Here is a 13,830-nt window from a genome sequence, read left to right on the forward strand (position 1 = left end):
ATTGGAGATAGAATTTAACACTCTATGGCAGTCCCCACCCATATTTTTTTATGATTGTTATGTCAAAACAAAGTATAATGTCCCACCAATATGTATCTCTCGACTACTCTGTAGGGTAGTGGCCTGATTTACAAAATGTTCAGCAGACAGTTCATCACTAGTTCTTCTTATGAAAAACAAACGGTGGTTTAAACTATGGCTTTCTAAATGTAATTGAACAGAATCACCTGGGAATAGCATCAACAAGAACTAGCTGTGCACCCCTGTGAACAGCATCCACGACCTGCTGGCTTGAATTTATTTGCTCCTGTTTGACAAAAGATTCCTCGCAATACAACACTCCCCTAAATCTAAGTAATTCCCGATTGCCAGCTTCTCACTCCCTGTATATACACATCATTTTCAGGGTTGTTTGAAGGTTCCTCTTCGGAACTATCAGACACCATTTGAGAGTTTATCCTCCAAAGGGCCATCGCTATTGCATGGTTCATCAGAAGTAGCTGGGAGCCTCTCTACAGACCTTTCTGGGAAATTTCTAAATCAGACTCTATGTGAGAGTCACCAACACCCCTTACATCCCAAGTGCCAGATTCCATGACCTCATTCTCTGGCATGCCAGTTTGAAAGCCTCCACTAGAATCTTCTCTTTTTAAAGACTGGGAGTTCTGGGTCTCCGTGCTGACTGCAGAAGCTTGGAGCTCTGGGGCTGGTGCCGTGGGGCTTCTGGTCCCCACCCCCTGTGGCGGCTAGCAGCTCCAGAGCCAGTGGCTGGGAGTTGCAGGACCCCCTGATGGTTGACAGCTTTGGCTCCGCTGCTCTGGAGCTGAAGCAGAAAATGTTACAGAGGTCTCTGGAAGTCATGGAATCCATGACTTCCATGACTGTTGTGACATAATCTTATACTTACCCATAATCTTCAAAAAAAGCTTTAACATATGTCACTACCCCTGAAGAGAAACCATATTTAACAAACAGTATCAGACTTTTCATAAGGAAACATTTTTGTAGTGTGTGAACTTTCAATCTTTGTTTTTTTATTCATTACTCCTAACATACATGCTTCAGCACTGTGAATCTTTGTGTTTTCACTCACAGCTTTCTCATGGCTCAGCGTGGTGTCAACCTCTGAAGAACTGGAGGTTTGTTCGTATTGTTGCATTTTACCACCATGTTTTGGTTTGTCCTTTGGCTTGATGTGCCTGAGCATTGGAATGTCTTAGTGCTTTTGTCTGTGCTCTGCTGATGTTTTGTGGTGCATTATTGTTAAAGGTCTCTGATTCCCGGTTCCTTGATGATTCTGTTGGTGGGGTCTCCGTAGATCTGATTATGGTATCATCAGGAGAGTTAGGCCTGATTAGGAAAAACAGAGAAGTTCCAATTTAGTGTCAAAAAATTTAACTGGGTTCAAAACAGAATTAGATATATTCATGGAGGATAGGTCTATCAATGACAAAACCATTAGCCAAGCTATTAGCTATTAGTCAAGATGGTCAGGGATGCAACCGCATGATCTGGGTGTCCCTAGCCTCTGTCTGCCAGATGCTGGGACTACAGGGGATGGATCATTCAATAATTATCCTGTTCTGTTCATTCCTTCTGAAGTACCTGGGATTGGCCATTGTTGGAGACAGGATACTGGGCTAGATGGACCATTGGTCTGACCCAGTATGGCCATTCTTACTTTTTTTGTGAATATTGTAAAACGTAACTCTCTATAATAATTTCTTCTCACCAAAACCCACCTTCCCCTATGTATTTGCTTAAATGACCAAAGAAATAATTAAAACATATTTACTAGGGTTCAACTGTCTGTCAGCTGTTCATGCTGGAGAATTTTCCTTTTCAGTTGTCTTTCTTTTTTCTTTTGAGCTTGTTTACATCATGGTTTAGGGATCTCTCTTTATTTGACCATCCATTATTACAAAACCTATGTAATAAACTTGTAAAATCATAAAATAAAATTTTAATTAGGGTGTTTAATATGTTTAAAATCTTATAAGAGACAGTGCTTTACAAATTCCATTTCATGCACTCTCTCTCTCACACACACAGCGTTGGGGGTTTCTTTCTACTAGCAAAAACAATGAGAGTCCTGTAGCACTTTAAAGACTAACAAATTTAATTTCTTCAGGCATAAGTTTTCGAGGGCTGTAACTCACTTCGTCAGATGTCAGCCACAGACAGATATTTTTGACACTAGCACGTTTCACTATGCTCCCATTATCAAAAGCATGCAAACAACAACATACACATCATTTTTCCCTTCGTAGAAAGAGGAAAAACTTCCCTACTTTATACTTCTCCTTCCCTGGGAAATACTAACTTCCTGGGACATTCCTGTCCCCCTTTTATTTTCCTTAGGATAAAGGTATTTTACATCTAAAATTCATAAACCAATGTTTTTAAACCCATTTTAAAACACGCAACATTTTTCACAGGGTAGAAAGCCCAGTATTTAAAAAAACAGGCAAAATCAAATGGTTTGCCACAAAATATTTTTTAAAACCACACATCTATGTACACCTTTTCCTGAGGATAAACATACATTTTCCCATAGAAAAAAAAGGCATATCACATATGCCTCTAAACCACACATAACAATTTAAGCACTATACAACCTATTTAATACCCTTTTCTTAATACAACAATATTAAACCCAGGCATAGTTAAAATGGAGTTTTACCTGGCCTTGCCACATTATGGCTTAAAGTTATTGGATCCATACTAAACAGCTACGTCTTCAATAAAGACATGCATCATTATTAGTGAGAAAAGTAAAGAATATTTTATATGTTCAGAGTTATAAAATAAACAACATACCATATCTTGCAGTCTGGCAGCAGCAACCCTGTCAAAAGATACTTTCTGTTGTAAAAGGACTGTCTGTATTCCCCTCCTCCTCCTCAACAAAAAAGCTCAGGTTTTTATATCATTATATGCTTTGTTTTAAACAAAACTTCAGTGTCTGTTGTTAACATGGTTTTTTTTTATCACTCTTAACTAATGGATACCTGTGGAATTTATACACCCCTCCCTGAACTTTCCCTTTTTGGCGTTCTTTAGTTAAGTATTAGTTAAAATATATTTATTTCAATTAAAAAAAAGAGCACTACAAAGCCCTCACTATATACCTTGCACTTGCAACTGCCAATTGTCTTAATTTTCAAACATTTTTCTTTTGATTTGTTTTTAAATAAAAACAGACCTACCACAATCTATTCTTACAGAACAAAATAGTAAACAGAACCCAAATACCTACAGCTTTTAGTTGTGTGAGAGGAAGGAGTTCACTCTTACAACATATTGTTATTTTATCAATATGGTGGAGGTTGTAGTGCTTTGCATCATTTCAGTTTCGGGATAGACTCTGGGGTTGCTTTTGAAAATAAACTATTTTTAAATTTTTCATTTTTTTTTTTATGAATTGCCAGAGAGTTGGATCCATAGCATTTTACAAAAAACTAAGATTTTAATATTAGACAAAACACAGCCCCTGCTTGTGGGCACCACCTTGATTGCCCAAATCTGAATATTCATCAAGACGATTCACTGATCCTTTTGCAAACACTGATTGGTAGAGGGTGGCATAGGGAGTTCTTAGAGGAGTCACATGCCATTCCTTGCTTCTAGCCACATGCAAACCTCTGCCCCAGAAGTAATACCTCAGGGGGTGGGTCGTATGGGGCAGGGAGCAGCTTCAATGTTTGACTACTACCATAAACTTCAACTGACTTCAATGGAAGGTGAGGGCATTTAGGCCCAGATCCTCACAGGTATTTAGGCTTATAGCTTCCATTAAAATCAGTGGAAGTTGGGAGCTTAGATACCTTTGAGGACCTCATAGAATCATACAGTTGGAAGGGACCTCAGGAGGTCATCTAGTTCAACCCCCTGCTCACAGCAGGACTAACCTCAGCTAAATCATCCCAGCCAGGACTTTGTCAAGCCACAGCTTAAAAACCTCTAAAGATGGAAATTCCACCACCTCCCTAGGTAACCCATTCCAGTGCTTCACCACCCTCCTAGTGAAAAACTTTTTCCTAATGTCCAACCTAGACCTCCTGCCCTTCAACTTGAGACCGTTGCTCCTTGTTCTGTCATCTGCCACCACTAAGAACAACCTAGCTCCATCCTCCTTGGAACCCCCTTTCAGGTAGTTAAAGGCTGCTATCAAATCTCCCCTCATTCTTCTCTTCTGCAGACTAAATAACCCTAGTTCCCTCAGCCTCTCCTCATAAGTCTTGTGCTGCAGCCCCTAATAGTTTTTGTTGCCCTCAATCCAACTTCTCCACATCCTTTTTGTAGTGGGGGACCCAAAACTGGACACAATACTCCACATGTGGCCTCACCAATGCCGAATAGAGGGGAATAATCACTTCCCGTGATCTGCTGGCAATGCTCCCACTAATGCAGCCCAATATGCTATTAGCCTTCTTGGCAACCAGGGCACACTGCTGACTCATATCCAGCTTCTTATCCACTGTTACTCCCAGGTCCTTTTCTGCAGAACTGCTCCTAGCTCATTGGTCCCCAGTCTGTAGCTGTGCATGGGATTCTTCTGTCCTAAGTGCAGGACTCTGCACTTGTCCTTGTTGAACCTCATCAGATTTCTTTTGGCCCAATCCTCCAGTTTGTTTAGGTCCTTCTGTATCCTATCCCTACCTTTCAGGGTATCTACCACTCCCCCTAGCTTAGTGTCATCTGCAAACTTGCTGAGGGTGCAATCTACCCCATCCTCCAGATCATTAATGAAGATGTTGAATGAAACCAGCCCCAGGACTGACCCCTTGGGCACTCTGCTTGTGACCGGCTGCCAGCTAGACATGGAGCCATTGATCACTACTCGTGATACCCTATGCTCTAGCCAGTTCTCTATCCATTTTATAGTCCATTTATCCAACCCATACTTCTTTAACTTGCTGATAAGAATACTGTGAGAGACAGTATCGAAAGCTTTGCTAAAGTCAAGGTATATCACATCCACTGCTTTCCCCACATCCACAGAGCCCGTCACCTCTTCACAGAAAGCAATCAGGTTGGTCAGGATTAATACATACTAGGACTGAGACTTTGGTTTATGCTTCAGAAATCTGGAAGAAAGATGGGAATGGAATTTCTCCTCCTGTTAGAACCTCAGATATTTGTGATTTTAATGAAGGACACCTGTAGAAGGTTTATCATTTTCCCTTTTAAATGCTTGGGCCAAAATTTTCAAACAAGGAGATCACTGACATCCATGGGAACTGCAGGAACTTAACACCCATTAAAAAAACAGACCATTTTTTGTTAGTATTTTTATTTATAATTTGGTAACACCAAGCAGCCCTGAGAGTGAGGTCCCCTTACACTGGGCAGAGTATAAATGCATAGTAAAAGATTGTCCCTGCCCTGAAGAGCTTACAGTCCAAGTAGGGTGGGAAGGGAAATAGAAAAACAGAGAAGTGAGGTTATTTGCCCAAAGTTACACCATAAACCAGTAGCAGAGCTAGAACTAGAATTGGATCTCCTGAATTCCTGTCCAGGGCCCTATCTGTTAGCCAATTCTGCCTCCTCAAGTGTTAGTGCCTAAATGTAGATTTAGATCCCTACTCTAAACACCCAGCCATAAACTGTTTCCCCTTTGTGATTCTCTCTCTAACCCTTTTCAGATAATTTGTTTGTTGCTGGTGATGAAGAGTGACTAAAACCCTTGGAAAGTACCCTACCCTGCAGTAGCTCCTCTGTAATGTTGGATTGCAGTCTCCACTCCCACAAGGTGGCATTTTGAAATGAGGTGGATCAAATCTTTGGTGCCAACAGCTGTCTCCTTGTTGACTAATTCATGTGGCAGCAGTGACTGTGACTATTGGAGGGTATTTGTGACTTATGAGCCAAATTGTCACTGAATAAAATACAGGCTGTTTAAACTGACAGGACCAGACTTGAGATAAGAAAGCAAATATATAACTACCCAGAACAAAGAGAGCCTTCCCCAATATCACCTTCCAGAGGGTGGGGGAAGCAGGTTCTGAATAAGGAGAATCCAGTTTGTCCAAACAAAGAATATGTATTCTCTAACCTGAGGCTGGAAACTAGTTTTGTTTTTGAATAGCATGCGGTGTAGAGCTGACACTGACAGCTTACATGTCACATAGCCCTCCAAGCAGTGACCCTGCCAGAATCACCAGGTAAATGTTACCTAAGGAGGTATTGTAACAATTTTCCTGTGTGTTGAGCACTGTAGAAAATCCCCCTGTAGGAGGCAGCGCCGGCGGCTCTCCCTCAGTGTCAATCTCCAAGGGAATGCCACACCTCCCGGTGCCTACGCCCTTCAGGAGTCCAAATTAAAGGGGCCGCTTCCGGCCCTTAATAGGGCATGCCTTGGGTTCAGGCCACCCCTAACGAGGAATAGTTTCTTACCCGCAGAGGCAGGCAAACAGTCTGGGGCCTGGCCCTCAGCCAGGGATGGGTCAGCAGAAGGAAAAGAAGTCTCTATATCCAGAGTGTGAGGAAACAGTCTATCGCCTAGCCCTTTGGCAGGGCAGGCTGGCAAACACAGGCTCGAGCCTTTGGCAGGGTGAGCAGCCATCTATGGCCTGGCCCTTCTTTAGGGCAGACAGACAAACGTCTCAGGCCCTTGGCAGGGCGAGTAGCAGTCTATAGCTCGAGTGGGCGAGAAAATGATCCAAGGCCCAAGCCCATGGGCAGGGCAGGGCAGAAGAATAGCAGTCTCTAGCCCTTAGCAGGGTGAGTAAGTAGTCTATACCTGGCCCTTCAGCAGGGCATGGGAGGCAGTGAGGGACAGGCTCTGGCCCTCAACGGGCGTTCACCCCAGGTCGGGGTAGGAAGGAGGGAGGGAGATGCAGGCCCACCCATCTCCACTGCGTCCCAGCTCAGGGCCCTGTCCCGTCACTGGGTCAGTGGGGCTCTGGCTGAAACACGCTGACACACAGTGAGTGTAAGCTCAGCCGGACCGTAGTCAGCTTCCCTGGGCTTCTTCCTCCCACCCTCTCCCTAGAGTACCTGTGGCCAGTCATCTCCCTCTGGGTTGCTGGGGTAGACAGTGAGAAGGAGCCCCACGAGTCCTTCACAGTCGACTGGCAGCAGGTCTGGAAACAGTTCAGGGTCCTCTGCGGAGGGCAGTTCCTCTAGGTCTCAGGGTCCGCGTGTCCCTTCTGGCTCACCAGGGGTTGGTAGCTCGGGCAGGTCCTCAGGGCCCCAGGCAGTAGGCAACTTCAGCAGGTCTTCCTCCAGGTAGAGGTCGGGTGCGGCCGTAGGCTCAAGCACTAAGGAAGAGGCATCCTTCTCCCTCGGCCGGTGGGCTTTTACTGAGCGGGCAGGTGTGGGTTTTATAGGCCTAGCCCTCCCACCTGCTTCAGGTCAGCTATTGCCTTCCTGGGTTCCACCTCCCCGGGGCGTTTGGCTCTCCCTCGGTGTCAATTTCCAAGGGAGGCACACCTCCTGGCTACAAGCACCAACAGACGTTCTGTCGCCATTAACAGCAGGGGCATTGCAGGGCTCTGTATTTAGTGGACAAAGGGGTCTTCTGCCCCTTCTCAACGCCAGTTAACAGTGGGCCCACCCCTCAGACATCTAGTGAGATACATCTGTTTATGTCCCACCTGTTTTGGATTGTACGACAGGTTTATTGTACTCAATGAAAGCAAATAGCTACATTCTATTTCTATTTGGAGACCATTATGTCCTTCATGCAGTATCTTAGAGTGATGGAATGGTTTGGTTTATCCTGTTTTCTTGTTCTTCTGCTGCCATAGAGAAATGAATACAGCAATAAGACACAATAAAGGGGTGCATTAGTAGGTTATTGGTGCATATATTTGGGTGCATCATGAGGCATGAAGTTTAGAGCATCAAACCACTCAAGGAGTGCACCAGGAGATGAAACCATCAATGCAGGTGACTAAATACTACTGCATTAATGCATTACAGGTCCCCACCATAAGTTTATTGCTCCTACTGCTTGGCTTTTTGTGGGATGCTCAGCAGTACTTCTGATAATGTAGGGCTGGCTTCCCCTGTGCTGCTTTTCTTTATCATCATTATTTACACAATGCTTTGCACCTGTGCTGTGCAAGTTCAACTCTGAAGTGTTTTTGGGGAGGCTTGGATTTCTGTATGACTGTTCCAAGTGAAAATGTTAGCTTATGAAATCTGTATTAACATTAGATAAAGGGCATCTGCAGCCTCACTGTCCTAAGTGACATCGATAGAAGGATTTGGTGCTCCTTCTCCTCCCAGCTAGCTCTTTGTCAACAGCAAGCTCTGGTAGCAGCTCTGAGGGCACCAGAATCAGCAGCATCCCACTCATTGTACAATGAGAGTGTGGTGAGGCAGCTCTTCTGTATCAAATGCTGTGCTGCACAAACAGATGACTGCTGCTGCTTTACTGCATGACAGTGTTCCCTCAGTCTTGTTTTCTCCATCCCCTTATGTGGGTCACACAGAATAATCCCTGACCTAAATCACACTCTGCTAAGACATTAAGGCATAGCCCTGCATTTCACAGGATAAATGTTTGGCAACTCATTCACTTTTCCTAATCTAAAAGACCCAAAGCATACCCAAGATACCTGTCTGTGCACTAATGTTGCACCACAGACTTTAGAGGTATTTTACCAGTGACTAGTTCATCCAATGACTGTAAAAGCATTCACTTACCGCTAGTGTCCTTTACATGCTATATTTTCAATTTGTCATGACAAAGAAACTTGGTTTAATTCTTTGTTGAGATTAAACATTTGGCAGACATAGGTAACTGCAAATATATAATATGCTTAGAGTTTTGTCAGATGTTTGATTTAGCAAGCCACGACATTCTGATTTAAAAATTTAGCACTATACACTATCAATGGAGCACGCATTAAAGAGATTAAGAATTGACTAACTGATAGATCTAATTGAAAGGGGGATGTTTCTAGTGGGGTTTCACAGGGAGTGGTACTAAGCCCCAGAGTATTCAACATTTTCATCAATGATCTGGAAGTCAATAAAAAGTTACTGTTGATAAAATTGGTGGATGATGAAAAGATTGCTAGATTGGTAAATAATGATTGGGACAGGGCAGTCATACAGCACTATCTGGATCACTTAGTAAGATGGGCTCATTCAAACAAACTGTGTTTTAATACAAATGCAAAGTTATAAATCTCGGAAAAAGAATGCAAGCCATATGTACAGAAGAGGGTCTGTATCCTGAAAAGCAGTGAATCAGAAAAGGATTTAGGTGTTACAGAGAATAAGCGACTCAACATCAGCTCCCGGTGCAATGCTGTGGCAAAAGGGCTAATGCAATCCTTGGATATATAAACAGGGGAGTAGAAGAAAGAGTAGAAAGGTGATTTTACTTCTGTATATGGCATTGGTGAGATTAACAATGGAGTACTGCATCCAGTTCTGGTATCCACATTTTAGAAAGGATGGTGAAAAGCTGGACAAGGTGCAGAAAAGACCCACCAAAAATATTGGGGGCAGGAGGAAAGCCTTACAGTGAATGACTTAAAGAGCTCAATCTGGTTAGTTTATCAATAAGAAGTTTGAAAGCTGACTTGATTACCGCGTATAAGTACCTTCACAGGGAGAGAATACAAGGGGTCTGAGATAATAATACTAAAGGATTCTTTTCATCTGGCAAAGAAAGGCTTAACATGAACCAATGGCTGGAATTAAAGTCAGACAAATTCAAATTACATATTAGGCACAAATTTTTAAAGGTGAGGGTGATTAATTACTGGCACAATCTACCAAGGAAAGTGGTGAGTTCTCCATCTCTTAATGTCTTCAAATCAAAATGCGATGCCTTTCTGGAAGATCTGCTTTTTAGCCAAATGCAAGTTATGCTTTAGTCAAACACATATTATTGCCCTTAAAACAGGGTGTTAGGGCGCGCAAGACTTTGTAACGCAAAATCAGTATAGTTTGACAAGACCAAGGCCCTGAAAGCAATGCTAAGCTAGCAGCCAGAAAGGCAAGAGTTAAGACCTCTCAGGAGCAGAACCCAGACGCTGCCCTCTGCCCGACCTTAGGCCAGAGGAGGAAGTGCCTTGGGGTCTGGAGCATCCTGAGACGACCACAGACATTTGTTAATGCTTGATAAGCTAAAAGGTTCCTATTTTAGTAATAATAAAGGGGAAGTAAGGTTATGGCTAGGTTCTTTTTGAAGTAAACAACTAACGTCACTTTGTTCCAGAAGGTCCCTAGCTAACTACCAATAGACTAATAGCAACTAAGTGTTAAGGCCCAATCCCTACTGGGATTGAGATATACGTCATGTATTACTGGGTAAGGCTTGCTGCAAGGTGAGGGGGGAAAAAGGGTATATCAATCCCCTGAGAGCCTCCCCAAGCTGAGACTCTCCGTGGATCCGTGGAAGCGCTAGCGGATGCCTCGGTCAAGGCGGTTCCCGTACGCCACCCACTTATCAGAACGAAGTATGGGTCTCCTCGTTCTTGCAGTGGTAAGCATCCCTGCACACGTTTAGATAAGGCTAGCTCTCTTACATCGATGGGCCCCCAGGAGTATATTGCTGTAGGTATCCTCTTGGCAGGTCTCTTCCTTGCTTTATAGTTCACTTCTCTGTTCACTAATTGTTGCTGCTGTTGCAGTTGCTCAGATCATGATAATAATAAGTCCTGTACCTATAAGTTGCTACTTTATATCCTTGTGGTTAATTGTACTTTCATTGTACTTTTAACCTTAAGACTTGTGCCGGAGCTTCAGTTCCTGTATGGTAAAGGATTTCCGCTCCTGTCTTTCTTATGCTATCTCATGTAATAAATAAGCACTTTTGACATCCTTTTGCCAGTGTGCTCCATCCCGCCACCGAGATAAAAATACCGAACACTACACAAGGGTAACTAGTTAAAATTTAATGGCATGTGTTATACAGTAGGTCAGACTAGATGATATAATGGTTCTTCCTAACCTTAAATTCTGTGAATGAGAGGATAGAAGCCAACCTGATCATACACTAGTTGTGCATTAATTCATGCATATCTAAAATTAGGCATCCAAATCACACAGTTAAGCAAGCACAAGGCTAGATAGGCACCCAACCAAGCACTGGGATACACACCACCTAATTTGTACATGAGACGCAGTAATTGCTCTTGTATTCTTTCTTTCAACATTACTGCAGTTTTCTTGTCAACAAAAAATCTTTCTCAGGGAAAAAAAAAAATCACACCTGAACTGGGGGTGTAATTAATCCATGGAACATCTTGGTTCCAAGTGAAAAATTCACTGATCTCCCTGGCACAAAAATAATTGAAAGAAATGAAAAATAACCCGGAACATAAACTCTTTATTTACAGGTGTGAAACTTTGACTCTGTGTAAAACCTACTCTCTCTGTCTCTCTCTTTGTACCCATCTCTGCCTCACTTTCCCTGTCCATAAACTGGTGATAGTGATACCTACCTTTTAGAGATAGTCTGAGAATTATTTTATTAATGTTTTAAAGGTGCTTTGAGATCCTCTGATGTAAGGATAGTAATGGGACATATAGTTATTATATTAAACCATGCCTAGTGAGATGGAGATAGAGAGACTGAAGCAGATTTTCCTTTAGGGACAAATTAGGTTATTTAAAAATGCATTCACCCATCAAGTACATAGATATGCAAAAAAAAAGGCAGCTTAATCAAGGCTGGAATGAAACTCAGCATCATTATATTACATTTAAGGTTAAGGTGTAAAAGCATATAGAGTTCTCTATGGAGGGAAAGTTGTCTAGGATAATTGTCTGAGAATTAGAACTCTTGGGTTCTGTTTCTGTCTCTGACATTGGCTTGATGCATGACCTTGGGCAATTTATCTTAACCTCTTTTTGCCTCAGTTTCCCTATCTGCAAAACCAGTATAATACATGTGTACCATAACTTACTTGGGAGTCCTTAATGAATGAGTGCTTGTGAAATGTTTTGAGATATTCAGGATCCAGAAGCTATGTAAATGAAAAGTTGTTTTATTTATTCTGTAAACAAAAGTAGACAAGGATTTCAGGTGAACAGCTGTAACTTTAGAAATGCACTGCAAGTGTTACAAAGGATCCATTAGCATGGATGCTGACAGGCCCTTTCTTCATCGATTACACAGAGGATGAATGATTTCAAGTGATGCCATCTTTCCAACAGTGTTCTATAAATGGAGTCATAGAAACATCTTGCGGTCTTGATTGGAGGTCTGTAACTGTTTTAGAATCAAAGCAGAAATCTGCACTAACTCATAATCACAATCACGAAAAGAAGGAGGTGGATTTTTTGTGTTTTTCTTTTAATGCTAAATGTGAGTATGGCGGCCTCTGAAAGACACAGTATTTCACTGTTGGGTAATAGCACTTCCACATCAGTTTATACTGGTTCATATGAACATTTTAAGAAGACAGGAGCTGCCACTCAGTAATTATAGTTACACCAGCTTAATTTCAAACTCCCTGTAAATCTGTTGACACATGGTAATAGTGGTTTTTCTTCATGGTACTGATTTCAGATTTCTCTGCTGGATTGGTACGCCCAGTGCATTTCGTTGCTAATTTCATTCTGAACTTCCTTTCTTTTGCAAAGACATACAAAGGAATATTTCTGCTGAGAACTGGTTCTCTGAAAACACACCCAGATAGTGCATTTGTAGCCCTTGTTCTCACCAAAGAAGGCATTGTTTGTTATAGCACCTTTTTATTTTAGAAAAATAGAAAAGTTCAGCATACAGAAGAAGCCATTTTAAAGGAGGCTGTTAAGTAGTTTAGAATTTCATCCAGAATGTCCATAAAGATCTAATCAAATGCCGGATTTTTAAAAACCCCGGCTCTCTTTTTTGCTATTGCAATTTGTTCACTGTAAGTAATGGCAGACACATTTATTTGTGGGAACAGTGGAGGTCATGGACATCAGAATACCAGATTGTGATCATAAATCAAGCACATGGCCGGTTTTGCCCCCACAATTATTTGCAGGCACGAAAAGGAAGAACAGGATAAGGCCTCTTTAAAAACCAGGCTCTAAATAGCTCTCTTTAAAAATCCATCATTCTGCCACCAACTGATGGAGCTTTCCTCCTCCTAAAACAGCCATCATTTTAGCAGGATGAATAATTATGCAAACATGACCATCCCTGCTGCATGTACTGCAAATGTTAACAAATTTAAAAATTTTATTGAAGATAACGTTTTAAAAAGTTATGGTCCAGAGTTGAAGCAAAATAGTTACTGGACATCCAGGCATAATGTATAGTTTATTGGGGGGTACAGAGTTTGGTTGGGAGCCAGGGAGTACAACGAGAGGATAATCTGCAGTATCCTGGATGGGGGGGTGATAGATTTGAACAGTTAAGAATACAAGGGATCGGTAATGAGGGAACATCACTTAGTGCAGGGGTTGCAGGGAAGGTAAGTTAATGGGAAGTAGATATGTCCGTAATAATGGGTTGTCTCTCATTGAGTCAGGTAGGTGGTTAACTTAGTCCATTAAGCCATAAGTTTCTCACGGTGGCGCTCCGGCCTACTCATCACGGTACTGTCTGTGTCCGGTGATGTGCTCGATTGCAAATCAAATGGCACAATTGGAAATGGGTAAAATCAGGGGGGAGAAATATGCAGATTCTACCCTGAATTAGGGCATTTCAGCTCCACTGTGCTGGATATCTTAAGTCCATTTAGCCTACTCCAGGAAAGTCTGTCCCAATTCAGTGGGATTGTTTAGTGGCACAGAGCTGCTGCGGTGACTTCTACATCTTTCTCTCCCACAATGAATGCTGCGAGGAGAACGGCAGGGGAAGAGGACAGACCAGGGTGTCTTTGCTTTCTGGCAATTCCCAGCTGTTGTATAGACCCTTCAGGC

At 42.4% G+C, this 13,830-nt stretch overlaps 1 long non-coding RNA gene across 1 annotated transcript; it reads right to left on the bottom strand.

Moving 5' to 3' along the window:
- Nucleotides 1-1,023: 1,023 nt before the first annotated feature.
- LOC137165677 (uncharacterized) lies at nucleotides 1,024-2,888 on the bottom strand. Its single transcript, XR_010923454.1, has 3 exons — nucleotides 2,821-2,888; nucleotides 1,796-1,939; nucleotides 1,024-1,350 (listed from the first exon to the last, which is right to left on the bottom strand). It is a non-coding gene; the product is annotated as an uncharacterized lncRNA (long non-coding RNA).
- Nucleotides 2,889-13,830: the final 10,942 nt, after the last annotated feature.

This window comes from Emydura macquarii, unplaced genomic scaffold, assembly GCF_026122565.2.
Source record: "Emydura macquarii macquarii isolate MOO-44397 ecotype Brisbane River unplaced genomic scaffold, CSIRO-AGI_Emac_v2 contig_318, whole genome shotgun sequence".
NCBI lineage: Eukaryota > Metazoa > Chordata > Testudines > Chelidae > Emydura > Emydura macquarii.